The sequence below is a fragment of the Gracilinanus agilis genome, chromosome 4, assembly GCF_016433145.1.
Source record: "Gracilinanus agilis isolate LMUSP501 chromosome 4, AgileGrace, whole genome shotgun sequence".
Taxonomy (NCBI): Eukaryota; Metazoa; Chordata; class Mammalia; order Didelphimorphia; family Didelphidae; genus Gracilinanus; species Gracilinanus agilis.
Genome location: NC_058133.1, coordinates 342,887,339 through 342,895,540, shown reverse-complemented (window position 1 = coordinate 342,895,540; position 8,202 = coordinate 342,887,339). Strand labels below are relative to the sequence as shown.

The window sequence follows — 8,202 nt, the reverse complement described above, 5'->3', positions numbered from 1 at the left end:
ACATCTCTTTCTATGAAACACAGAGAATTCACTAAAATGAAAGCCAAAGTAGACTAATCAGTAATAAAAATAAACCCTCCTTGCATGCCACTTAAGGGAAAATGACATCACTATTCTCTTTAAAAATGTTTTCAATTTCATTTTTTTCCAGATTACATGTTGATATAATGTTAATAATCATTTTCTGACATTTTTTGATCCAGGTTCTCTACCTCCCTCCCAAACCCTAAACAACAGGTGATATAGGTTGTATATGTGTTATGTTACAACACAGATTTCAATGTTCATCATGTCATTAAAGAATACATGTATCACTTACACTAGGGAAAACTCTTGGAGGAAATAAAGTGAAGAATGGTATAATTCAGTCTACATATAGACTCTTATCAATTCCTTCTATGGGTGGGGGATAGCCTTTTGCTTCATGAGTCTCTTAGAGCTGTCCTGGATCCTTGCATAACTGATAAAAGTTGTCATTCACAGTTGATCATCATATTTTATTGCTATTGCTGTATACAATATATTATCCTGTTTCTCATCACTTCACTTTGCTTCACTTCATATAAATATTTCCAGTGTTCTTTGTGATAATCTAGCTTGTCATTTCTTATGGTGTAATAGTATCCCATTATAATCATATACCACAATGTACTCAGCCACTCCCAACTGATTGATGGACATCCTTTCAGTTTCCAGTTCTTTGCCACCACAAAAATAGCTGTTATAAATATTTTTGTGCAAGTATCATCTTTCTCCCTATCTTTGATCTCTTTGGGATACAGAACTAGTAATTATATTACTGAGTTAAAGGGTAGGAACAGTTTTATGGTCCTTTGGGAATGGGTCCTAAATTGCTCTCCAGAATGGTTGTATCAGTTCACAGCTCCACCAACAGTGTATTAGTGTTCCAATTTTTACCAGATCCCAATTTGTCATTTTCCTTTTTTGTCATGTTAGTTAATCTGATAGGTGTGAGGTATAGTTCTAAGATGTTTTAATTTGCATTTCTCTAGCTAGTAGTTATCTGAAGCATTTTTATATGACTAAAGATAGTCATTACATATGACTAAAGACAGTTTTAATTTCTTCATCTGAGAATTTCCTGTTCATATCCTTTGACCATTTTGTTGAGAAATGCTTTGTATTTTTGTAAATTTGACTCAGTTCTCTCTATATCTGAGAAATAAGACCTTTGTAAGAGACATTGCTATAAAAATTTTCCCCATTTTGTGGTTTCCATTCTAATCTTTGTTGCATTGATTTTGTTTATTCAAAAACTTTTCAATCTAATAGTCAATTATCTATTCATAACATTCTCTATGTCTTGTTTGTGCATAAATTATTCCCTTATTATAGATCAGATGGTTAAACTATTCAATGATCCTCTAATTTTTTTATGGTATTACCATTCATTTCTTAATCATGTATCCAATTTGACTTTATCTTGGTAAATGGCATGAAATGTCAGTCTGTGCTTAATTTCTGTATATTGTTCTCGCTTACCCAGCAGTTTTTGTGGACTCATTGTTCACTCCCCTAAAAATGAAGACACATATCTTTATTATTTTAAGTAGATAAGATTTAAATAATATTTTCAGAACTATAAATTTCCATGCCTTGTGTTAGAAATTTGCCATTCTACTGATTGAAATGATTTCAGTGAAATGAAATCAATTTCTTAATGGTTCTCAGTCCTGAATACCATGTCTATCTCAATTTAGAGTAAAACCACATTAATATTTGTAGGGATGCAGATCCTTCTAATTATATCAATTATAAAGACACAAGATCTCTTCTACTCAATTGCAGGGTGGCAGGTTAACTGGAAGAATATTGAAATACTGAAGAAATAAGGGCTATCTATGCCAGTACGAGAGTAAATATATATGAATTTATTGGGTTGCTTAAGGGACTTTACTTATGAAACCAGTCTTCTTTTGCTACAGGAGGACAGAATAGTGGTGGCTCCTCACCTCCTCCAGGCCACATTATACATTATATGAAGACATAACAAAAAAGTTATAATGCCAGAGATGGCCCAAGGTCACAAACAAGTTTTCTTATGGAACATTTGGAGTTTCTTTTGCTGTTTATATTTACTTAAAGTGTAGAGTCATAGGTCACATTCACACTGGCTTCCACTGTGCAGTATTTTATCCTGTCATCTCATATTCTTGATATATTGAACTTGCAGTTCAATACAACCATTTTTTATCAGACAAACTTCCATCTAGTCATGCCTCACCACAGGTTTCTTTACAGTTGACATTTAGAAAGCAAATATAAGAGTTTCCATTTATTCTTATTCCATTTCTTTTTTTCTTATTCCATCCAATATTCTATGCTTGTTGAGTCTTAACTTTGTTTTATTCTTAGTCCTAGCTTTTGTCATCTGAAATTTGATTTTTGCACTATGAGTTTATCCAAGTTATTGGTGAAAAAAATTGAACAACATAGAGCTAATAACAGATCTTTTACAAAGATCTGCTTCCAAAATGGCATGAAACCATTAATTACTAGCTTGGGATGAGGTTTTTCCTTTCAATTAGTGCTTAGTTTTCTTTTTATTCCTCTTAAAAAAAAACACCCTCACTGTCTGTCTTAGAATTGATACTATGTATTTAGACTCTATAGAAGAAGAGCGGTAAGGGTTAGGCAACTGGGTTTAAGTGACTTACCCAGAGTCACATAGTTAGTAAGTATCTGAGGCCATATTTTAAGCCAGGTCCTTCTGACTCCAGGGTTGGTGCTCTTTCATTGTGCTCCCTAAATGCTCCTCCCAGTTTTCTTAGTGGTACTCTCATTTAGAATGCATCTCAGAGGGTTTTTTGTGAAAATAATATGAGAAACAAAATCTTTGCTAAAATCCAAACAAATTTAAATTAGAATATTCCCTTCATTTAGCAACCTGGACATTTTAAGGATACTCTGACATGACCTATTCTTGATTAATCTATTTTGGCTATTTCTATTACTTTTTACTTCTTTCATAATACATTCTAGAATTTTTACAGGAATTGATGCCAATCTCCCTGGTTTATAGCTTTCGTACTACATTAAAAATGAGAAATTTGCCCTTTTCTAATCTTTCAATAATTATTATTGGCATTATTATATCTGGTATTTATATAGAACTTCAAGGTTTCCCAAGTGTTTTACATGTTATCTTCTTTGATCTATACAGCAATTCATTATTTATTAGCTTTCAGAGATCAATGATAATCACAAAATAACTCATTTAGTAAACTGAGATGTATCTGGGACTAGTAACTTGAATTCATTATCCCTTTATTTTTTATATTAGTATGAAATACCTGTAAATTTTTTTGATTCTATGTATTACAGAGCCAAGATTATTCTACAAATGTTTTATTGTTATTAAGTTGATAATGTTCATTCATGCATGCACTCACTCATTTGTTCATCTGGTAAATGCCTTCAATGCACCATATTTTGTGCTAGATGCTACATTAGAAAAATTAGAAATGGTTTCTACTCTCAAAAAGATGAAAAAATTTGAATTGAGTTAAGATGGCAAATTTTGTTTAATTGAACTCAGCATTAGAAGAAGAAACATTAGATGTCGATCTCTACCTTCATTCTTTCTACAATATCTGTGACAAGAATTAATTCAGTTTCTTCAGGGACTGTTGTAAAAATTAATTTTGTTACCTCATGAGGCACTATATTCCATTTTTGGACAGCACTAATTGTTAAAAGTGGCTTTTTTGGGGAGCCAACTTGGTGGTTTAGAGAAAACAATCCAGTCAAACTGTCCCAATATTTTGTTCTAAATAACTTTAAAATAATGCCTCAGATTAAGTTAAGGAAAACAAAGCTAACCAAAGATCAGGATGAACCTTTTTCCAAACTAAGACAATATAGGTCCACAGAAGTTCTATGATATGAGTGAGGGGGGAAGCCCTAGAAGTGGACATTAGAGATCACTATGACAATGGCAGCAACAGCTTCAGAAACTCTCAGACAAAAGATGATAATGGAGTTAGACCCTAGGTTAGAAAGAGATGACAAGGAACCTTTTGTTGGCACTAGCTGCAGCTGGCACTGAATGGCAACTCTAGTGCTGAGACATAGTTCCTGATCACTGTTCCAGGGGAAAGAAGAATGCTTTGTTTTTTATCATGAGGGTATAGGGTACTTAGGCTTAGTTTGAAGGCAGAAAGTAACCTTAACCATTAAGGTTAGAGAAGAGAGTGTGACCTGGTTATAGTTTCAGGGCAAAAAGGAGTGATAGCACTTGTAGCTGCAGAGAAGCATGGGCCCTTCCTGAGAAGCACCACGGCACATACCTGGAAAGCAAGTCCCACACCTGTTCCTGGATCACATAACTTTGGAAGCACTGAAAACTTGTAGACTTCTAGAACTAGCTTTGAAAAAATCAGCAGGAAAAATCTTGAAGGTGGAATATTGCCTCCTCAACCCTAGAAGAACAGAGCCCAACTTTAATATAAGGTTCGGAGTCAAGAAACAGAGTAAGAAAAAATGAACAAACAACAACAAAAAAGATCTTCACCATTAAAAGCTACTTCATTAAAGGGGAAACCAAGACACAGTCAGAAGATGACAACAATGTAAAACACAGAACCAAAAGAAAAAATGCTAATTGAACACAAACCCACCAAGAATTCTTGGAAGAGTTAAAGAAAGCAATGAATGGTAGCTGAAAAATCAAGAACTGTTAAAAGAGAATTAACAGTTTGGTAAAAGAGGCACAAAAATACTGAAGAAAATAATATCTTAAAAATTGGCCCAGGTGTGGGGCGGCTCTGGGGCCGGGGATGTCAGTGGCAGTGGCTCCTCAGGCCACGGCCCTGACACCAGTGGGAGGAGCCGAGAAAGCACCTTGCGATGGGCTGACTATGAAGCCAGTTGGGAGGAGACTGCTTCATATTACAATTACCCAGAAGCATTGCTGGAAGATCAGAGAACTACACTGTCCAATGAAATGAGAATGGGCCTGTGATTCTAAATGGGGACTACTATTTTAGGAGGTGAACTTATGAAAACATATTTGAAAGTTCCAAGGGAAAGGAATGATTGACAACATCATGAAGAAAAAGGAAAGGGAAAAGAATTAAGAAAACAGCAGATGTGAGTGCCCCATTAAACAGTGGAAGTGGGTACAAGGAAATCACAGAGAAGTCTGTTCTGATGTCCCCAGAAGGAAGCCGACCCCCTCCGGGTTCTGGGAATACTACAAAGCAATATGAAACCTGTTCATGAGAGGAGTCAGGAATGCCTTCCACCAAAGAAACAAGACCTCCCTGTGACCAGCAAGGATATGGGGAGGACCACCAGCTGCTCAACCAACCACACACCCTCTAGTGATTCCTCTGATTGGCGTTGGGGGTGTAGTGGTGACTGGGCAGACACAGGCAGGAGTAAGACAGAGTGTTGGTAATGATGGAGTGGAGGCCATTACTGGTCTGACAGTGGACCAATATGGTATGCTGTACAAAGTGGCCATGCCACCAGCCACATTTTCCTCCACTGGTCTCCATCCTGTGGTGAACATGAGTCCCCTGCCCTCTGCCTTCACTGATTCAGCATCCAGGAATCAGTGATGATATCATCATCACTGATTCAGCATCCAGGAATCCACTACCCCCCCCCATCCATTATGCTCATCTTCCCCCAATTTCTCTGCAGCTTGGATCTCCTTACACTATGCCCTATGTTATGCCTCCCAATTTTCTCCCTAGTCCTCTGCTCTCACCTTCTGCCAACCTCACAACCTCTCATGATCCTCACTTTGTGCCATATGCCTCACTCTTGGCAGAAGGGGCTACTCCTCCCCACCAGACCACATCTCCAGTCCATTCTTTAAACAATGTCCCTCCTGCCACTTCTCCACCAAGTCAACTGCAGCATCACTCGGGCACTCAGCCAGTGGACCTCACCCCAGGCCAAGTGCCCATTTACTATCAGATGTCTCGGCTTCCCGCTGGGTATATGACACATGAAATCCCTTCAACAAAGGCAAGCCCAGATGCTACCCCTGTACTGCATGAGGTCCAGTCTGTTCCAGATGTAACTGCTTCCAATGGAGAGCAGAGACAAATGGAACGGTGCCTGGTAAGATGAGAAAGTGAAGCCATGAACCCCTCCAGCAACAAGGATAACAGCCAGGGACTAGGACCAGTGGTAGAATGTGTGATGGATGGACAGTTGTTTTCAGGTTCTCAGACCCCACAGATGGAGGTGGCACTGCCGGCACACTGAGGGACTCCAGATACTGGCCTAGAAGTCCAGAGAGTGGTGGGAACTTTAGTGACTCAGGACTATGTAGTGGTGGCAACTCAGAGGAAAGATGAGCCCAGCCCCCTTAATCTATCTCATCACGTTCCTGATCATCAGGGGGAAGTGAGAGGACTGGTTAGAAATCCAGTAGAAATGACAGAGAAAAGCCAGGCCCATGGGTTCTATACTTAGTCTTCCCAAGAGCTGGCAAAACATAGACCTTTGCCCAAAGCAATGGTGATACCAATGGCAATTTAGTGCCCAGTGGTACTGAGCAGGGCCTGCTGTCCATGGGATCAGAAATACTGGTGACTTCGACTGTAGATATGCAGGTTCGAGCCACTTTCCCAAATAAGGAGCCAACCCCTCCTCCCAGCACCTCCTCTCACTCGCCCTCTCACTTCATGAAAGGCGCCATCATCCAGTTGGCCACAGGAGAGCTGAAATGGGTCGAGGATCTAAAGACCCAAGACTTTATTCACAGTGCTGAGGTGAGCAGGGGCCTGAAGATTGACTCTAGCACAGTGGTTGACATTCAGGAGAGCCAGTGGCCTGGCTTTGTAATGCTGCATTTTGTGATCGGGGAGCAAGAGAACAAAGTAAGCATTGACGTGCCCCCTGAACACCGTTTCTTTGTGTACAGCCAGGGCTGGTCCTCCTGTAGCCCTGGGCAGACAGCACAGCTCTTCTCTTTTCCTTGCCACTGGCTACAGGTAGGAGATGTTTGTATCTCCATCAGTTTACAGAGCTTGAACAATACCTCGGTTTCTCAGGCTGGCTTCCCTTCCCCAGACCAGTTGGGTCCCTCCCAAGAGAGGCCTAAGAGGACAGTCTTGGGATCCAGAGAGCCATCTGATAGTGACAGGAAGAGCCAGCCTTCAAGAGAAGGGGCGACGGCCCAGAGCTCCCACACAATGGAGCCCTCCCAGCCTGAGCCTGGTGCTCAGTCTTGCTGGCCAGCACCGGGCTTCTAAAGATATAGTGTACGCTCTCTTCCGCCCCTCTTTCATTCTACAGGAGGTGAAACTCTCCAATGAAGGGCGTTCAAAGGCAGGAAAATGAACTCTTTCCCCCATACCAGGACAGGAGTTTTAGTCCAGAGTGAAGCCTCACTGTGAGCAGGTGGAGAATTTGCACAAACTGAGTAGTTAAACCACTCTCTTAGCCATGGGAATTTGGGGAGGGAGGATATCCTCATGCCGTAGGGTGTCTAATGTTCAGTAGCCCTTGGCATCCTTCTGGGATAGCTCCAGAAAATGCTTAGGTTGGGGAGTGAGGGTGGGGAGAAGGGGGTGGTGCCACCTTAGAGCTAGGAGGGAAGGACAAGGAGGGATAAGGAGCATCCCAAGCACTGGAACCTCCCCATGCTCCTCTCCCTTGCCCAGCTCTTGCATTTGAGTGGTCCAAGCATCAGGAGCAGGGGGCAGAGGGTGAGCCACAAAGTAAGAGCCAAAAACTATGATCCACACACAGCTTAGAGTAGCAGCAGTTAAACTGTCTGGAGTTTTTTCTTTTCTCTTTTGGGGGTGGGGGAAGGGGAGATCCTCCTCTTTGGAATAAGGGGCTCCCACCTCAGAGCCCTTCATTTGAGAGATGTGCACTTTAAAGGGTAATTTTGTTACAGATGGTCATCTTTGGGTTTGTGGGCAAGGAACACAGTCTCCTCTACAGGCTTGTTTTTAGACCTCAGCGCCTTCTTCCCATCCGTTTTTACTCTCTTGTCATAAAGCATATAGCGATTTTCAGGGCTAGAGAACTTTGAGCACTTCTAGAATAAAAAATGAAGGGACTTCTAAGAACCCAGACTGTGGCTGAGAGCTGGCAGCTGGAGGACTTTGGAGCAAAAAGCTGGTCTGGACATAGATGGAGCTTATGGGAATGCATGTGTCTCATCTGAGTCCAACCTGCTTAGATCATTTGTGACTAGCTTAAAGTCATCTG

The 8,202-nt window shown here is 40.6% G+C and overlaps 1 pseudogene; it reads left to right on the top strand.

Annotated features, from left to right (window-relative positions):
- The first annotated feature begins 5,227 nt into the window (after window positions 1–5,227).
- Window positions 5,228–7,323, top strand: LOC123245141 (annotated as a pseudogene).
- Window positions 7,324–8,202: the final 879 nt, after the last annotated feature.